The sequence below is a fragment of the Podarcis bocagei genome, assembly GCF_964188305.1.
Source record: "Podarcis bocagei genome assembly, chromosome: 6".
Classification (NCBI taxonomy): Eukaryota; Metazoa; Chordata; class Lepidosauria; order Squamata; family Lacertidae; genus Podarcis; species Podarcis bocagei.
The window spans coordinates 23,882,828-23,902,902 of NC_138130.1; the positions used below are offsets into that span (position 1 = coordinate 23,882,828).

Below are 20,075 nucleotides of genomic sequence, written 5' to 3' on the forward strand. Positions count from 1 at the left end.
TATTTTCCTCCGAGAGCATCTAAACCTAAACAATATGCTTTATTTAATTTCATTGCTGCCTATAAAAACATTTGCTTTCTGTGAAACGTATTTTTCCAGAGGTGATGAAAGAGAGGGCCCAGCAGAGATGCTCTGGGGATTTAGCTCAGAATTTTGGCAAACCTCACGTCGTCAAGCTATTTGTGCATGATGGGAGTAACACAGCATGAGGATAATATGCTAGGAATGAAATGGGCAACAGTTACATGTTCTGGAAAACACGAGTAATCTTTATGGAGATTGAGGCTGCAACCCAATACTCACCTGGGAACTTGGTGGGACTTAGGAATATAAGGAGAGGCAGCGGGCAGTTTTGACATTCCTAATATTAAATTGATGCTTTTGAATTATGGTGCTGGAGGAGACTCTTGAGAGTCCCATGGACTGCAAGAAGATCAAACCTATCCATTCTTAAGGAAATCAGCCCTGAGTGCTCACTGGAAGGACAGATCCTGAAGCTGAGGCTCCAATACCTCATGAGAAGAGAAGACTCCCTGGAAAAGACACTGATGCTGGGAAAGATAGAGGGCACAAGGAGAAGGGGATGACAGAGGACAAGATGGTTGGACAGTGTTCTCAAAGCTACCAGCATGAGTTTGACCAAACTGCGGGAGGCAGTGGAAGACAGAAGTGCCTGGCGTGCTCTGGTCCATGGGGTCACGAAGAGTCGGACACGGCTAAACGACGACAACAACAACAATATTAAAGAAGAATGCTAGATATGATTTCATTGTTGGTTATTCTGAAGGTGGCCACTTTAACTGTAATGTTGCATGATCTCTGGAAAGTGAGAAAATTTGGGTACCAAAGATGACTCATCCTCCCAGCTGAGGGGAGGGGGTTGACGGAGCTGGGTGTGCATGTCAAGGAATAGCAGAACCGCAGAAAGAGACCAGGAAAGAGCTGGGACTTAATTCTAGAAGCCCCCAGTTAGAGCTGCTTCTCTGAATTTGTGTGAATTACAAATATCCCTGGTGAAAGGGTTCCTTTAAATCACTACCTTCATCAGTTCTTAATCGCTAAGCTGTTTGGCATCTACTCTTAAGGGTGCCGATTTCTACAAGGCCCGACTCTCATTAAAGCAGCGAAACAATAAAATGAATGAATAGCACTTCCGTTAGCTGATCTAATACAACATCTGATTTGCAAGCTTGGTTGGGAGAAGCTCTTTCCCTTGGGGTTCCCAAGAAGCTGGTTAGGGATTTCTCAGCGAGGTTAGTCACTGGAGACAAGCTTCCCTGAAAGGCAGCTTCCCTGCCACTGCTGATAATTGCCTTGCAAGGCCAGCCCTATCAGTAAGCAAACTGAGGAAGCCGTATCAGCCATAGATGATGGGAGGTGTTGAGAGAGCAGCAAGATCAACCCTCTGGTGTATCCTGCACCTCTTAAACAAATCTGCTGGTTGCAGGGGTGGTAGAGGACACTACCCCATTGTCGCTGGAAGTAAGAGTCAACTTCAAAATATATTGGGCGGGCTCTACAATAGGAAGCCACAGGAGAATCACAGAATCATGGAATTGTAGAGTTGGAAGAAGAAGAAGAGTTTGGATTTGATATCCCGCTTTGTCACTACCCGAAGGAGTCTCAAAGCGGCTCACATTCTCCTTTCCTCTCCTTCCCCACAACAAACACTCTGTGAGGTGAGTGGGGCTGAGAGACTTCAAAGAAGTGTGACTGGCCCAAGGTCACCCAGCAGCTGCATGTGGAGGAGGGGAGACGCGAACCCCGTTCGCCAGATTACGAGTCTACCACTCTTAACCACTACACCACACTGGCTCTCAGGATCCTCTAGTCCACCCCTACCCCCCAGCAATGCAGGAATATGCAGCTCTCCCATACAGGGATCAAACCTGCAACCTTGTTGTTACTGGCACTGCACTCTAACCAACTGAGCCATCCACTTGGAATGTTTAGTATGTTCAAGAGAATATTGTCAATTCCCATAGGATGGCAATGAAGCATGAGACTCTCAATTCACTGTGTGCCACGGAAGAGAAGCCCAGATTTCTCTGCTGCACGCAAGGGTTTGATAACAGACCATCTAACATGGAGAAGAGTTCCCCAAATGTGGAAAGTTTGAGAAGTACCATAAAATAAAATGAGAAAGTACTGCAGCATGAAATCATGGTGGATGGAGAACGGGTTAAATGTTACATTCCCTAAATTATAATGTTGTGGGTTGATGAGATCCTGACCTATCGGTTGTGCTAAGAAGCTTGCATCTGAACGGGCATTGTGAGAAAATGTGGCTAATTTGTAGGAATGGCATTTAAAACCTCGGGTGGGGTTACTTACGAATATGTTTCAGCGGGAGGCCATTTCTGTAGATGGAAATTGCACTGCATATATTTATCCAACTCCTATAACATTACACGCAGTAGTTTTTAGATCTTTAGTCACCCGGATACCACAATGTCAAATTTATGCTGGGGATAAATCAATAAACAAGTCACACTACCAGAGCATTGCTCAAACTCCTATGACCAAAGCCTACATTTTTCCTGAACCAATGCCAGGGTTATGAACTGAGAGATGTGAATAGCCATCTCTTGCCCCTCAAGTGCAATTCCTTATTTAGGCATGTGGCTAGGAATCCAAGTGGATGGCCGAATCCCACATAATTGGCTGTTTGCAGACATCTCTCTCCGACAGGAAAATATAAAGCCAGTGCAGACTTTGGGTTAATGGCGCTGATACCCCTTTGGGAAACGTGCTCTCCAAAACTCAGGTCCTTGTATGCCAAATAAGCTGTACGAGTCTAACTGTAATGCAAGGATTTATGTGAGTTCAGCTGTGTGTGTCGCTGTGTTTAAAAAGGTGCGCCATCTTAGGAGTTCCTATGGAGGCAGTGCTAATTGAAAGCATGGAGATCACCGTTGGACAGCTCTTTAACTCTGTGATATATTGGGTGCTTTGACTCACTCTTGTCTTCACTGGTTCACAGAGATGGATGAGGGCTTTTCAGAAAACGTCCCGTGCATCTTGTTACGTGCCATGATGCTAAATTAGGTTCTTACCAGAAGCCAACATCTGGGGGGAAATGCAAATTAAACTTTGCAGAGCTGCCTGGGGAAGAGGAGGATTCATGTTTTCCGACTAGCACTTCCCAATCCTCTGTCTTTGTTTCTTTCAAGATTAACTATGCATTAGCAAATAAATAGGTTGGATTCTACAATAGACCCTTCCTATTTTTGACTTTTGGAAACATTTACATGTCACAGCAACATGTGGGAAATTGGGATGACTAATGTTTAGATGAAAATGGTTCTGCAAAATGTTCGGGGTTGCCAACTTTTGTTCTGGAAGGGCTCCTACGCCTTTAATGGATGCATGGCATACCATAATTCACTAGTTTGCACTTTTCCTGGCACATGGGGGGGGGAGAGCCCTGTGATGCCTGCAGCATGCTTTTTGAGCATGGAGGGGGAGGAGGGTTCCCCACATCGAGAAAAGCAGTGCCTGCTGAATTGTTACAAGTATGCAAGGCTTGGGAGCCCCAAAACGAAAAAAAGTTGGCAGTCTTACTCTTGATTTGGATGCCGAGTAAAAACGTATTCTACAAAGTCACCCGTTTTGTTGAAAATGCACAGAAAAAGCATCTGAAATGTTTATATCTGGCAGACCTTGAGAGCTGTTGTTTAAATTGTCTATTAATAGCACTGAAGCGGCAGGTAGAAAGAATGGCTGGCTTTAGCAGAGAACTCTCCCCCTCTCCGATTCTCATGTGATGTCACTGGCCCCACGGGTGAAATATTACCAGCAGAGCTAACAATGAAAACCAACATGCATTTCAGATATGTTGTTCCTTTGATCTCATTATTTCCAATCTGGCAAAGAAGGGTAATATGGTATTTAAGGCTTATGGAAAGTGAGCCGGTTATCCTAACAGCTGTTTAGGCAGATAAAGTGGGGGAAAGCAGAAGTAATTTCATTACAGCATTAGCAGAGAAATCCATAAAGAGAAAGTGAAGAGCCCACCAAGTATCTTTCAAGGTGAAAGCTTTCTGAAGCAGGATGCCAAATATTTTCAGTATTTTTTGTAATGCATGCAGTGCAGATGCAAATTTAGCTGTTTGTGCACTGTGAACAACTGGAGGGATGCTCCTAGGCAAGGTTTTGGTTTTTTAAGTTTCATGTGTGCATGTTTAACCTACCTGAACTGTATGGCAGGTCTCTCTCCAAGCCTCTACTTATCTGCCAAAAGATTGGTGGGCAAACCAGCAATATAGATCATTACTTCTCCAGTTAAATGAAAGGCCTGGTATAATAAAAATGCAGGAGTCTACAAAAACAACAGAAAGGCTTAATGTGGTATGCAAGGAGGATTCAAATGCATTGCTTTCAGTGGTCCAAGACATATTAATAGAGATCTCATAGGGCAGTTTTGGCAAAAACAAGACAGAATTATTTCAGAAATGCATTTGTTTATTCTATGTAAAGTAAGTTAAGTCCAGGCATAGGCCCTCCAGATGTTTTGGGACTACAGTTCCCACCATCCCTGACCACTGGTCCTGTTAGCTAGGGATGATGGGAGTTGTAGTCCCAAAACATCTGGAGGGCCAAGTTTGCCTATGCCTGGTTAAGTCTATCAAACAGTAAGTTTGCTGGGGTGTGTATGGAGAGAATGAAACACATTTCCACATGGAGTGGGATTGCAGGGTAGCAAGTACATATTGTGATGACGTAATGGAAGAAGGTAAAAAAAAAAGAATCGAAACTATTATCAATATTGGGTGGAGAAAATAAAGATTGCAGGGCAAAGATAATGCCTTTTTTATTGGCAGCTGCTCATCTGGTGGTGGCAGAGACAGAGGAGCAGGTACCAATAGCACTGTGGAAAGAGCAGATCCGAGACACTGCTTAACTAGAAATAATAACCATGCAGATACAGAAGGCTAAAGGAGATACAGACCTTGAGAATACTTGGCATGATCTTACAGTCTTTGTGAACAGGGGAAACATCAGTTGAAGACCAGCAATGAATGACTTCCAGACATCCTCTTTACTGAGTATTCATCTTGATTTCTTTAGGGGGGGCAGCAGAATTAGTTGGTGCTGAGGAATTATGGAGCACTCGTTCCGATTTGCTGGACAGGAAGTTCGCGCCAATAAATTCTATCCCACTCTTTCCAGTTCATTTAGCTAACACGTTCAAAACAAACTCAAAGAATCCCGAGAACTGTAGTTTAGCCCAGACAGACGTATAATCCCCAGTGCCCACAACAAATTACAGTTCCCAGGATTCCTTGGGGGAAGTCATGTGCTTCAGATGTATGGCATATATGCAGCCTGCCACTCTTCTTACCGCAATATGGGAGGGAAGTAGGTTTGTTAAAATAGTGACACTCTGGAAGTGCTGTGGGTAACTATGGAACAACCTTAGAGGATGAGATTTTACTAGTTCTATTTATTTCACGTGGCAAAAAGACAAATGGATATTGAACTTTGGGGAATGCTCTTATGCCATTAAAATCCCTTCTGTAAATCAATCAATTGAAGTAGCAGAAAAGAAAAAGAACTGTCTGTCTAGTTCAGTATTGTGTAAACCGGAAGGCAATGGTTTTCCAAGGTTTCCAGTATTTCCCTGCCCTACCTGAAGATGCTTCAGACAAAAACTGGGACCTATTGCATACAATGACCGCTCCCCACATAAAACGGGAGGCGACCTTTGTGTGATGCGCGCAGTCCCTGGATCTTGAGCGGCTCCATCAACACAGGCTTGGCTTAGCCTTCCCTCAGGTGGAATACCTGGAGGTCTCCGCCTACCTCAGTCAGTTGTCCAATCCCACCTGGGGGAAGCGTTGCCAAGGAGACCAGGCCAGGTAGGGGAGGGACTACCTGCCCACACAATAGAGGGAGCATCTTACCTGGGAATCCTCACTTGGCTCCAGAGCTTCTCCCACCCTATCCACCCTCAGTTAAGTCTTATTTTGCAGGATAACTTTTCTTCACAGGTATGCAGGCAGTGCTACGTCAAGGTCGCTGTTAAAGGGCCGGAAAGGAATTCCCCTGCATTGGCAGGTTTTGCCTTTCCTGTAGCAAAACGTCACAACTTTGGCGGTATCAGGCCTTGGGCGGAATCCTTAGGCACCTCTTTGCAGCGGCGATACCAGGGTTCCCCGTTAAAGGGGTTTCTGAGGGGAGGCTTTGACCGTACGCTGAGAGGTCGTCATTGCTCTCCCGGTTATCTCTGCTTGAACATATGTTCTCCAGAGCCGGCCCATCCCCTCCGCACTTGGATAACCCTGATGTTCCCTAGGTCCCTGGCTGGGGACTGGGGAGGGATAACGTCCAGTGCCTGAGCCAAGGTCTACCCACATCTGAAATATAATAAAGTTGTGGCCAATTTAATCCCATAGCACGTTGTCTTGAGTCGTTATTCCACATGACGGGGGGGGGGGCACCCGGGATCTGGGAGACTCTGCCTGTCCACGCAATGCATGTTCTCTGCCACTGAGCTACAGCCTGCAAGTACCTCCCACATCACACTGCAGAAAGCTTAATTTAAACCGTATGGTAAACATATGTGAACAGGTGCAGCATTTCTTCCTGTTTCTTTTCTGCCCAACTTGCATTCCAGCAGGTTTCTAAACCTATTTCTAAACCAGAAATAGGGTATGTATGTATCATATCATCGTATTATATCCACTGTAATAAAAATCTGACCTTATGGAGTAGGCTGCATATTCTAGGCCAAAACCTCTCCAGTCACTTACCGGCAACTTGTTGGCTCAACGGCAACAAATTTAAAGACCAGTCCCAAATTGCAATTCCCCCCCCCCCCTTGCACTTGGAACGTTACATGAATAATATCGAGCCACAAGTTTCCCAGGGCTGCGATCGTTTCCAGAGTATGAACCAGAAACACGAGACGGGTAGTTCTTGGAATGCAGCGTAAAATTTATGATGCTAATAAGGTGTTAGGTTGCCTCGCCCTCGTGTTTGTCAGCTCCCTAGCTCCGGTGGAACAGTATTCCATCGTTTCGGCACATCGGCGCGTAGCACCCCTGAGCTGCGTTTTGCCAGGGAACCGCTTTTAAAAAATAAGATACTGCTTTGTGGCACGTTGCATATGCAGCAAAATTCTGCAAGGCCAGAGTGCAAAGCCCTTCTCGAGGGAGCCGTAAAGATCTCTCAGGTTAGATCTGCTTCCTCACATTCCCATAAAGCAGGAGGGTTAGCGTATGAAAGTCCTGTGGATGCCACTGCAGCCACTATGGCAACATATCAGGTTTGTCTCATAGTATATTACAAGGCTGCTGAAGTTTGCCTTCCTCCAGAGTTACAAATCATAGAACGGAGCTAACAGTTACGTTCTCACACATATAAACCTCTGACATTTTATAAACATAGTGGAGTGAACAAAAGCAATCAGTAGTTAATATGGTGGGAAATACTAACCTCCAATATTTCTCCAATAAAAGAGGGAGTTATTAATTATATTTATATTTATGTTGTTGTTGTTGTTGTTGTTGTTGTTGTTGTTGTTGTTGTTGTTTTACTACCCCACCCACCAGACTGGGTTGCCCTAAATAAATAAAATAAAATAAATTTAGCCATAAATCCATTTTTAAACTGGACTTTGCAGTTGTTCATTTAAATGCTCACCAATTTGATTAGCCTGTACAGTTTAAGACTGACATATATAATAAACCCAAACTCAGGAATGCAAGCTCGTTTACAACATCTCTCGCAATTCCATAGGGCTGCCATATTTCAAAAAGTAAAAAACCAGGACATCCTGAGCTTTTTTTTTTTTAAGAAAACCTCCAAAATGGTGCCTGAGGTGATGTTGATACCATTCCTGCCCCCCGCAGTGCTTATACTGTATATGATAGCAACCTCCATTTCAAGTGGAATTGGCAGATTTCACAATCCTAACAGGATATGTTACTATTCTTATGAAAGCTACAAGAGTTAACCAGCAGATAAAAATATTAAAATCACAGGCAGATGGTGGCTGTACATCTAAACAAGTATAAATATACTTTTCCTAGTCCACTTATAAGATGCATCATTTTCTTAGAAAGAAGTTGGTTGCCAGAGTTTATCAATGATTCTTCCTATTTGTCCTAAATATCCTTGACCACATAACAGACTGTAAGTTAATCTTCAGGTTCAGTGCAAGTGAATACCAGGAAAGAAGAACGGCTTAGACAGTTTATGATCAGCAACTCAAATTACAGTCTTGGGAGTCCTCTGCAGCACTGCACCATTTCAAATAAACAGTGTGATAGCATATTTACAAAGTGAGGATTGGTTTTTCATTTCACCGTAGAGGCCAACTCAGAAATTGCAAGGAAAACTTTGTGGCATCAAATGAGAGACAGCAGACTGAAGTCTGCCTTGCCCAGTAAGGTTTATAATTTCCCATTCTCTTCTACCTGACCAAAATGGAAAATAATTATGTACGGTATCTTCATGTGTTCCTACTTCTCATCTGGAGATTGCTTTGGAATACAAGTTCAACCAAATGTCATTTTTGTGCTGGTTGCCAAGTTTTGTTTTATGGGCACCCGTTCTTGTGCTCAAACCAGGAGCCTAATACAGTGGTACCTTGGGTTAAGTACTTAATTCTTTCCGGAGGTCCGTACTTAACCTGAAATTGTTCTTAACCTGAAGCACCACTTTAGCTAATGGGGCCTCCTGCTGCTGCTGCGCTGCCGGAGCACAATTTCTGTTCTCATCCTGAAGCAAAGTTCTTAACCTGAAGAACTATTTCTGGGTTAGCGGAGTCTGTAACCTAAAATGTATGTAACCTGAGGTACCACTGTACATTCTACCAGTGTTGAGGTGACTCAAACTACAATTAATCCAGAACACAGCTGCCAGACTGGTGATTGGGAGTGTCCACCAGGACCATATAACACCAATCCTAAAAGATCTACATTGGCTCCCGATACATTTCCAAGGACAATTCAAAGTGTTGGTGCAGATCTTTATAAAGCCCTAAACGGCCTTGGCTCTGTATACCTGAAGGACTGTCTCCACTCCCGTTGTTTAGCTGGGACACTGAGGTCCAGCTCCAAGGGCCTTCTGGTGGTTCTCTCACTGCCAGCAGTGAAGTCAGGTTACAGGGAACCAGACAGAGGGTCTTTTCGTAGTGGGGCCCACCCTTTAAAGGTCAGAACCAACACATTGAATAATGATCACAAATTTACTGGGCGCCAATGCAGATCCAGGTGGAATCTACACACATATGGAAAAAACATTCTGAAAATGGTTTTTTTTTTAAGCATTTTTTTAAAATACGTTGAATTTCCCATAAGGCTCATCATTGATATCTAGTGTCACATTATAATGTTTCATTTGCAACTGTATAGCTGAGTCCCCAGTATTACATGGTCCCAGCAGCCACTCCCAGTCACCGCATTCTAGATTAGTTGTAGTTTCCGGGTCACCTTCAAACGTTGCCCCATGTAGAGCGCAGTGCAGTAGTCCAAACAGGAGATAACTAGAGCATGCACCACTCTGGCAAGACAGTCTGTGGGCTGGGTCTCAGCCGGCAAACCAGGTGGAGCTGGTAGACAGCCACCCTGGATACAGAATTGACCTGCGTCTCCATGGACAGCTGTGAGTCCAAAATGACCCCCAGGCTGCATAACTGGTCCTTCACAGTTCAGGACCAAGGAGTCCCCACACCTGCCTGCAACCTGGTGTGGAGTTCAGCAACATCTGTGGCTTATTCCTGTTGAGCCAATCTACAAAGCTGCAAAACAGAAAGTTTTAGTGAGCAAGTAAAAAGGTACGTTTGAAATGAATTCAGTGAGGATAGTTATCAATGGTGCTCTTCAGACCTGCTGATGCAGCGGTGGTTTTGGAATCCGCTGCCCCCTGCCCCCCAGTAGAAAAGTTTAGTATAAACATTTTTTTTTCTCTTGGAGCCATGCTTTCCCCATCTGTTGCACTCATGGGAAGAGCAGTTTATTTATTTACCACATTTCTTTCTCACCCTTCCTGCAATGAGCTCATGATGGCAAACCCTGTGAGGCTGGTTAGTCTGAGAGAGAACAGTTTACCCAAGGCCACCCAGCAAAACTCAAGTCTGAAAGTTCAAGAAGCAAGAGTGAATTGCCCGAATTAGTTATCAAGATCTTCCCCTTCCACACCTCAGTCCTGGCATGCCTAGAGGGTCCATCTGACGCCACCTGCATGATGCTGGACACAACACTACAAGGAATTATGGGGCAGTGACTAGGAAAGACAGTAGGAGAAACTCCAAATGTTCTGTTCTGCAAATGCACACAGGCAGAAACTATCTTGTGTAGAAGTCAATAAGACCATCAGTTCAGGGTCAACCATATGTCTGCTGTTAGCAGCCTCTCTAGCTCAGTCAACTTCCCATGCTTATTAGCATTTCTCAAAAGCATGTGTTTGAGTTGCAACGGGTCTGAAACACTGCAAATCTGTACTATACAAGCAAAATATCACTACCAGAGAAGAAGCCAGGCCTACTCGTGGATATCCTCTCCTTTTCCCTGGCAAGGCCTTCATGCACTTCTTGGAGTTAGCAGAGATGACTAGCAGCTGTCTGGAAAATGAAACACCCACCCCTGCCCCTTCTCGGACTAAACTGTTGGGATACTGCCAGGGAGATAAAGTCCATCATGGCCCCAAGCCGTCTGCCGGACGATCCATCGATCTCCCGTAGACACGCAGTATCAGCAATTAGCGACATGAGTTTCTAGAAAATAGCTTGCCACATTCTAGAGCTCATGCACACTCTATCAGCAGATAATTCACAGCAGAAGTCGCACGCAGGAGAGCATTATTTACAAGATTTATTCAGCGTTGATCAGAACAAAGAAAGACATGACTGCCTGCGTCAGTGTCTCCGACACAGAGAGTGAAACAAAAGCAATAGATAACAACAGAAACATCCTGTGAAAACAGGAAATACGCAGGCTGTGACACAAACATCCTGCTCCCTTTTAAGGTGGAACGGAAATATCCTAACATAAACAGCTTCTGCAAAAGAACCTGGCTGATCTCTCTCTCCTACTCTATGGCAGCAGCCGCAGAACTGTGGAGTGTTGTCTACCTGTTCTGCACCCCCAACATCATAAGGCTGACTACTCCTCCCCTCTCCCCAGTCGTCAATCACTGCATTGGCCATCTACTTAAACCCGGGGAGGATTAGCAAGGTGGATCCCATTTACAGTGCAATATGTAAACCTTGCCCTGGTTCCAATGGAGTTATACTCTCAAGGATAGCAACCCAATGCAAGGCGTTAAAGCAGTCAGCATCCAGAATGGCTCAAACAATCCCTTTTGTTGGTCCTCAATCTGACAGCAATCATTTGGCTGTTGAATTTAAAACCTGAAAATGATCATATTTGCAGAGGGTTAGAGGCATAAGCTGTAGTTGACCTCACGAGTATATATGTGTGTGTGTGTCTTGGGATAACACTTCAAACATCTGATAGAGCGAACACTAGTTGATGAAAGCTTATAATAAATTTGTTAGTATTTAAGGTCCCCACAAGATTCTTTGTGGTTTTTGCATAAGAGGAAAAGTTCAGCAAAATGCAATACTTCCCATAACTGCAACACAATGTGATAGGATTCAATTAACAAAGACATTTCAGCCTACAACTTATAGAAAATGGTTCAATGGATTGATTTGAAACTTGGCAGTGTAAAAGTTTGAGGATAGTCCCTGTTGAATTTGGGGTAGAAAGAAGAGACCCTCCAAATGTCCCTATTTTCCTGGGCCGTCCCTGATTTAGAGAAGCCGTCCCGGTTTCTGATTTGATTCCAGAATGCCCAGTTTTTCCTTAGGATGTCTCTATTTTCATTGGATAAATGTTGGAAGGTAGGGAGTTGTCAGACCCCTGAGCTGTCTGAAAGCAATCCTGTATAGGGAAGTTTTCTTAATGTTTTATTGTGTTTTTATATATGTTAGAAGTTGCCCAGAGTGGCTGTGGCAACCCAGTCAGATGTGTGAGGTATAAATTATTGTTATGGAATGGGATGTCCCTTTTTTCATGGGAGAAACGTTGGAGGGTAGGAAAGAAATGATTTTGAACAAGTTACATTTGATGAGTAACACAATGAAGTTAGCAGGTAGTGTACATAGTCTTGCATAGACTTTGTTGGGGTGGGTTGTTTTTTTTTAAAGAAATATTTTGCCATTTCTACTAAGGGTTTTGGGAAAGGTGTTGTTGAGCTGGGCCTGACGAGTCTTAGCTTTAGCAAGGATTTTGAGGTCAGCACCATTGGGCTAGGGAACCAAGTCACAAAGGACTGATCAACGCACATGACTGATTCTCCACACTGTCAGAAACAGGAAAACTCTTTGGCTTACTGCTTCTGATGGAAACTGAAACCAGGAGGAGAGGTCTGGTTGCGATGCTGCTATGATCCACAATAAGAAATCAGGAGTGACGGTGCCAGAACTTGCATGTATCATAGCATCTATCGCAGCCTCTCAGTAGTTGTTAAAATAAATACTGCAGTCTAAGGAGCAAGTGATCTGGTGGTTGAGTATAATATTTCCCTGTAGTATCTTCTGGTAGCCCTGAGTATTTCAGTAAGGAAGTGGTGAAGTGCAGTTCTTTTCAGTAGTAACATATTTACAACACAGGAAAGCATTTACCATTTGTCTGGGGTCTACGGCCGTCTTTTAAACAGTATATATGTTGGTCAATAGGTCGGTCATGGTGCTGGAGGAGACTCTTGAGAGTCCCATGGACTGCAAGAAGATCAAACCTCTCCATTCTGAAGGAAATCAGCCCTGAGTGCTCACTGGAAGGACAGATCCTGAAGCTGAGGCTCCAATACTTTGGCCACCTCATGAGAAGAGAAGACTCCCTGGAAAAGACCCTGATGTTGGGAAAGATGGAGGGCACAAGCAGAAGGGGACAACAGAGGACGAGTTGGTTGGATAGTGTTCTCGAAGATACAAACATGAGTCTGACCAAACTGCGGGAGGCAGTGGAAGACAGGAGGGCCTGGCGTGCTCTGGTCCATGGGGTCACGAAGAGTCGGACACGACTAAACGACTAAACAACAACAAAGGCTGGTCAAAATACAGTGCATGTTACCTGGTGCAAGATTCATCACTGGATTTATTTATTTTTTACTCAAAAGCAGTTTTTGGAGGGCCTGGACTAGTTTGAATCAGCAGCACTGCAGGAAACACAGAAACTAACACAGGCCATTCTCCTGATCTTGATCTCAAAAGACTCCGCCCTTATGCTTGTTACACTGGGGGCTGGGAAACCCTTAGTACGTTGAACAACAGTTGGGAAAATGGCACAGGCATAAAAACCCCAGCAACAACCCAAAAACCATCCTTCTCAAGTTCTGATGTTCAAATCCAATTTGGAGCAGCTCTGCAACTGTTTTTTTACTGAACATAAATGCTCTGTGAGATCTAATCACAGATCTCCATTCTAATGGGTGGCTTGGTCTTGTGTGGAAATGAGTGACAATGCAAAGAGATGTGGACAAAGAAGAAACAGATCATCTCCCCTTCCCCATTTGGTACGCTTAAGGTAAAGGGTAAAGGGACCCCTGACCATTAGGTCCAGTCGTGGCTGGGGTTGTGGCGCTCATCTCACTTTATTGGCCGAGGGAGCCGGCGTACAGCTTCCGGGTCATGTGGCCAACATGACTAAGCCACTTCTGGCAAAGCAGAGCAGTGCACGGAAACGCCATTTACCTTCCTGCTGGAGTGGTACCTATTTATCTACTTGCACTTTGATGTGCTTTCGAACTGCTAGGTTGGCAGGAACTGGGACTGAGCAACGGGAGCTCACCCCATCGCAGGGATTTGAACCGCCGACCTTCTGATCGGCAAGTCCTAGGCCCTGTGGTTTAACCCACAGCACCACCCGCATCCCTAAGCGTTGGTACGCTTAGGCAGTGCTATTTTTCTAGGGGGGAAAGGTGCCATAACTTACCATGAACACCTCCCTTGTTCTCTTAGAATGGCGTTTAGAGTTCCTGTGAGTTCTCCCTGGAAAAAAAATCCCTATGCTTAGGGTTTCTAACTGCATTTTCTGTTTCCTTCTTCTCCTCATGAGAGGAGTCACCTGTTTTGAATCTCTCTCCATCCGACTTCTGCTTGCCTCACCTCAAAAAGCATATTGTAGAGTTGCAAAAGTTTTCAGAATAGGGCAACTTAAAAGATCACGGGGATAAAGTGAATGCCCTACAAAGAAAGGTTGCAGTGTTTGGGACCGTGTAGTTTAGTTAAAAGGTAGATAGGAGACAACATGATAGACGTTTATAAAAAGAAAAGGCTTATCCCAGAGAGAGAAAGGACTGCTTAGCGGGGGGTGGGGGTCAGGGAGACAGGTAATGGCTCTTGCAATTTTAAAACCAGGTTAAGCCTGCCAAGCTTCTCAGCAGTAGCCTCAAGGAACGATAAACCGCTCTGTATCTTGGTGGCATTCTGTGCTTCTCCCCTGCTGTGCCAGTAAACTGATCTAGTCTTTGGAAACTTTGCTATGTCCTGCCAGAATTAAAGCAGACCCTCCAAATGTCCCTATTTTCCAGGGATGGTCCCAGATTTACAGAAGCCGTCCCGGTTTCTGATCTGCTCCTGGGATGTCCTACTTTTCTTTAGGATGTCCCTGTTTTCATTGGGGAAATGTTGGAGGGTAGGGAGTTATACGACCCCCTGAGCCGAAGAGATACAACCTCTAGAAGATATCTGAAGGCAGACTTCCGGGTTGACGCGATCTGGAAATGGCGGATTCCCTCCGAGCTGCGGAGGGAATCGGCTCTACCGAGGATGGGTCTTTGCCGTGCCGGCGACGCGGGGACCCTTAAAAACCGCAGGCGCGGAAGCCTGCGGACTGAAGACTCGGCGGGTGCCTTAAGCGCCCCCCCTGATCCACGAAGAGCCTTTTTAAAGGCTGCGGAGAGGATACAGGGGTGGCGTGGCACTGAGAGTCGATCGCTACCTCGGTGGAGCGAAGCCGCGAGCCATGACCAGAGAGCGCTGACTTCCTTCCTTGAAAATTTGGACTGAAAGAATCACCCGTGAGTAAGACGGATTGGGACTTTAAAAAAATTTACCCTGAATTGGAGACGAACGGGGGGGGGGTGCTAAAAGGAAGTCCGCACCCCCCCCCTTGCAGAAGATCTAAGCAACGACATAAGAGCTAAGCTGGAGAGCCTACCCTTGGTGGGGTGAGTTAAAAAGGACACTAACTTTCAAGATTTGGCTAAAGGAAATTTTGGGCTGGAGAGTGGAGTTTTGGAAACCTTCTTTTTGTTTTAAACAACCCCCCCTCCCGGGCTCGGGAACGTCCTGCCTTTGTGCCTGTGTAAGAGCTGCGGAGTTTGACAGCTGTCAAAGCTGTCAAACGGGCGGTTTAAAGTGGAAAAATCGCTATCTAAGATCCCTCTGGACTAAGACGAGTTATAATTGAGCCAAAATTGTTGGAAACAAAGTAATAATAATCAGTTAAAGGACTGTTGGAGAAAAGACTAATAAGTAACCAGATTCCCCCTAGGGGGAATTCTGTGAAACTACAATGGATACAATGGCTGTGGAAGGAAAGTTACTAGTGGAAATCGAAAGGATGTTTCAATTGGTGGGAATCTTACAAGAGCAGAGCTTGGCCATGAATAAACAACTTGTGACTATGACCTTGGGAACAGGCAACTCTGCTCTCTGTATTGAGGACCTGAATGAGAAAGAATCCACAGCTGAATGGGAAACAATATCTACAGAGGTGGAAGAGACTAAACAACAAGAAAAAGAGGAAGTAACCTTGGGAAGCAACAACCAAAAGCTGACATCTGTGGAACACAAGCAAGGAGACTCTGGGAACATATCTACCACAAGTCTGCGAAAGACACAGAAGAAGAAGGAGGAGGTCCCGGGACAATATGGAATACAGGAACTTAAAATAAAGAAATATGATTGGGGCCTCCGTTTGGACTTTGATTCTGAAGACACAGGCTCTGTGGAAATTTTTCAGCAGTTACTTTCAAATCTCCTTGTGGGAAGAGAATATACTTTGATGGTGAAAGAACTTTTTCCAGACTCGACGACTGACATAAAGGACTACCAACAAGACAGGCGGAGAGGGACTGAAAGAGACTTGAAAGCCTCGGACGTGAGGAACCCAGGCTGAGAATCTTGACTTTGGATCTCTATTGGGAAGGGACAAAAACCGGGGATGGGAGGGAGGGAAGAGGAGATTCTTAAAAACTCTTAAGACTTTTAGGTTTGGTTAATATGACTATTAATTAAGATAAAATGAAAAATCGATGGAAGAGAACTTAAGTCCAACTTAGGAAAATCAATTTTTTATTATAAAAGAGGCAATAAGATGAATAAGATGGTTAAGAGGAGAAATACCAACTTGCTGATATAATCTTGGGAACTGGGATGCACGAGGGGGGGTGGGGGGAAGTCAGGGAACAAGGTTATGAAACGGGGATTTGCTGATTTTATACATGTTTTTGTCTTGTGTTTTTTCTTTGTGTGTGTTTTGTTTCTATAAAAGCAGAAAACCTAATAATTTTTTTTTAAAAAAAAATAGAAGATATCTGAAGGCAGCCTTGTATTGGGAAGTTTTCAAAAAAAATGTTTAATGTTTTATTATGTTTTTACGTACGTTGGAAGCCGCCCAGAGTGGCTGGGGAAACCCAGCCAAATGGGTGGGGTAATAATAATAATAATAATAATAATAATAATAATAATAATAATGGAATAAGACATTTCTCTTTTCATTTGTTGGAGGGTATGTTAAAGAGGTTTCCTCATTCCAGGATGTGTATAGCATAGGCATCTATCTCTAGGAAGGAAAAGGGACAATCAGCAACTATAGGTAACACTTGACATGTGGTAATACAAAGTTGCTTTCCATTTTAAACAGAGAGAGGTCAAAACATGACATCGGGGTAGGAAATCTGTGGCTCTCCAGATTCTGTACTACAGCTCCTATCATCCTTGAACTTTGGCCATGCTGCCCAAGGCTGATGGGAGTTGTAGTCCAAAAACACCTGAAGGGCCACTGGCTCACCATCCCCACATTTCATGTTTGTTGTGGCCCAACAGTAAAGCATAGATGTAAAGCCCATGTGTCCCTGTGTCATTAAACTTCCTTGCACATGGGTCTGGGAAACCCAGCCCAATCAGAGTACACTGGTGCCTTGCAAGACGAAAAGAATCCGTTCCGCGAGTCTCTTCGTCTTGCGGTTTTTTCGTCTTGCAAAGCAAGCCCATTAGCGGCTTAGCGGATTAGCGCTATTAGCAGCTTAGCGGGCTTAGTGGATCAGCTGATAAGCGGTTTAGCGGATCAGCTGATAAGCAGCTTAGCGGATCAGCTGATAAGCAGCTTAGCGGCTTAGGATCAGCTGATAAGCGCCTTAGCGGCTTGGGAAAAAGGGGGGGGACCCCGCAGGAACTCACAAGACATTTTCATCTTGCGAAGCAAGCCCATAGGAAATTCGTTTTGCGAAGCACCTCCAAAACGGAAAACCCTTTCGTCTAGCGGGTTTTCCGTCTTGCGAGGCATTCGTCTTGCGGGGCACCACTGTATTCCTGCGGCAATCATAATGTATGGAGCTGTTCCGGAAATTATCCATGCACCAGCACTAAGCCTATAAAAGCCAGTGCTGTGCAAGAGGATATGTTCACTGTTGAGAGCATTGCTGGAGGATAGAAATGTGCTAAGTGAATTTAAATACAGCGTTAGGCTTGGATTAAGGAGATCCAGGTTCAAACTCTCCTACTCAACCAGGAATTTTAGTAGGTGAGCATAACCTCTAAGGCCAATCTACCTTTCACATCTTCTTGAGGATAGCACAGATTAATGCAAACATACCCAACTACACTGTCCTGAAGCGTCTGGAGGAAGAATAAGTTTAAAAGAAATAGAGAGAGATGCCTGTTCAACACAGTAATTTGCAAACAAATAAAAAGATGCAAAAAATATTGTGTGATATTTGAAAATATGGTACAGTGGTACCTCGGGTTAAGAACTTAATTCGTTCTGGAGGTCTGTTCTTAACCTGAAACTGTTCTCAACTTGAAGCACCACTTTAGCTAATGGGGCCTCCTCCTGCTGAAGGAGGCCCCATTTCTGGGTTAGCGGAGTCTGTAACCTGAAGCGTATGTAAGCTGAAGCGTATGTAACCCGAGGCACCACTGTACTAAGAGTTAATCAATGAAAATGCCAAATTTTTGGAAATATCATAGAGGTTCCCAAACTTGCATCATTTTGAGCCATCCACCAAGATAAAGATAAAAAAATCACTGTGAAAGATACTCCCTTTGAGCTTCATTAAAAGAAAAAACCTTGTGCAGCAAACGAGAGAACACAGTAATGCTGAAATCATCCCTTTGCAAAGAACAGCTTTTCCAGAAGGCACCAGGGACCTCCCCAATACCGTTCCTGTTCATCATACATAAAGTACCAGCCAAAACCTTATTGCTTAAAGCCAAAGAAAGCCTGGGGGATGAGAAAGTTAGCCAAATATCTTTCTCGCTGACATTGAAAGCAAGCTGAGGTCAGCTTTGCTGACACGTTTCTTGGTCAGAATTGCAGCTATGAAGGTTGACAGGGTGGACTTCCTCTGTTTTGTGGGTGAGAGTTAAGATGGAGATGGCTCAGCAAAGCAAAGTGTAGTTCTTGAGGCTTCGAGGCGAATTACTTCAGAGGTCAACGAAAGACATGTGAGCTACTTTCCGAAATCCCAAGAATGCCCCAGTGCTTTGCGCATAAGATCAACCAGGTGATTTGGGAAAGACCACGGCTATTCAAGATAAGTCAGAGGTTAAAAATGGACATGTTTTATCCCCCATAAATAAAATGTGGTTTGATCGGGTGCCCCGTGGAGTTGTGTACCACTTTAGAGAAGGACCTGCTTCAACTTTCTTATGAACTTGTGCTTGTCATGAACTTCTGATTTATAATGACTAGAAATGGCGTGCCAAACACGTCGTGTGCTCCAGCTTGTCATGTGGATTCCAGAAATCTGCTGTGCACGCAGCATCTCGTAGCAAGCGGGTTGTCGACTTGGCACAAAACAAACCCTTGTAAATAGGGGAGAGATTTTGTGACACGCAGGCCCTAATTTAAGATGGAGGCCTTAGCCACCCGACACAGTTTGCCTCACATAGCAACCACGCTCGGTAACGAAACTTAGCAGGCAGCGTTCAGAACGAGTCAGAGTTATAGAAACAAGGGAGGCACAGGCAAATGAGCGTAACCTGAAATGGTGTAAACCAAAGTTGGTGCTACTAAAGGAGAGCAATGAAATTGTAACCATACATTTAAAGCACATAACTTGCCCCCAAATAATCCTGGGTATTGTGGTTTGTTGAAGGTGCTTGGGATTATAGCTCTGTGAGGGGCAAATTACAGCTCCCAGGGTTGTATAAATGTGCTTTAAATTTATGGTTTGTTTTAAGAAAGAAGTTAAGACAAATTGGGGGAGGGGGACTTCCACTTATTCAGATACTGTGTAAGTTAAGTACCGTATTTTTTGCACCATAACACTCACTTTTTTCCTCCTAGAAAGTAAGGGGAAATGTCTGTGCATGTTATGGAGGAAATGCCTACGGGTGGCATGCCTATGGATTTTCCTCCTCTAAAAACTATGTGCGTGTTATGGTCGGGTGCGTGTTATAGAGCAAAAAATACGGTAGATATAAGGTCTGGGCTACCCCAAGACATTTTGCCCCCCAGGCATGTGATGCCTGAGGCAACTGCCTCATTCTGCCACAAAAAGCTACCAATATGGGGCTGTTGCTGTTGGAAGTGTTGGGATGCAACACAGCTTGCACTGAAGGCTGATGTGTCTGCATTGAGTAGATCAAGAACCGCCTTGTTTCTTTGCCTGGCCTGCCTGGCTTAACCTTTGACCTTTCATCAGGTGCTAGACTGATACCTTTAGGGTTGTTGACCTAATTTCCCGCTTCCTTCTTCTCCACACCTCCCTCGTGAGAGGAGACATCTATTTTGAACCTCATACCTTCCAACATTTCTCCAATTAAAATAGGGACATCCTATTCCATAACAACAACAACAACAACAACTTTATTATTCATACCCCGCCTTTCT

At 44.4% G+C, this 20,075-nt stretch overlaps 1 protein-coding gene and 1 long non-coding RNA gene across 4 annotated transcripts in view; one reads left to right on the forward strand and one right to left on the reverse strand.

Annotated features, from left to right (window-relative positions):
- Positions 1-20,075, forward strand: part of TEX30 (testis expressed 30) — a 42,628-nt gene that overhangs the window by 5,149 nt on the left and 17,404 nt on the right. The window lies entirely within an intron of this gene.
- LOC308589971 lies at positions 3,570-6,215 on the reverse strand. 2 transcript variants are annotated; one of them, XR_014009585.1, is made up of 3 exons: positions 5,907-6,215; positions 4,194-4,321; positions 3,570-3,804 (listed from the first exon to the last, which is right to left on the reverse strand). It is a non-coding gene; the product is annotated as an uncharacterized lncRNA (long non-coding RNA). The 2 variants fall into 2 exon arrangements; XR_014009586.1 differs by having other exon boundaries at positions 3,570-3,866.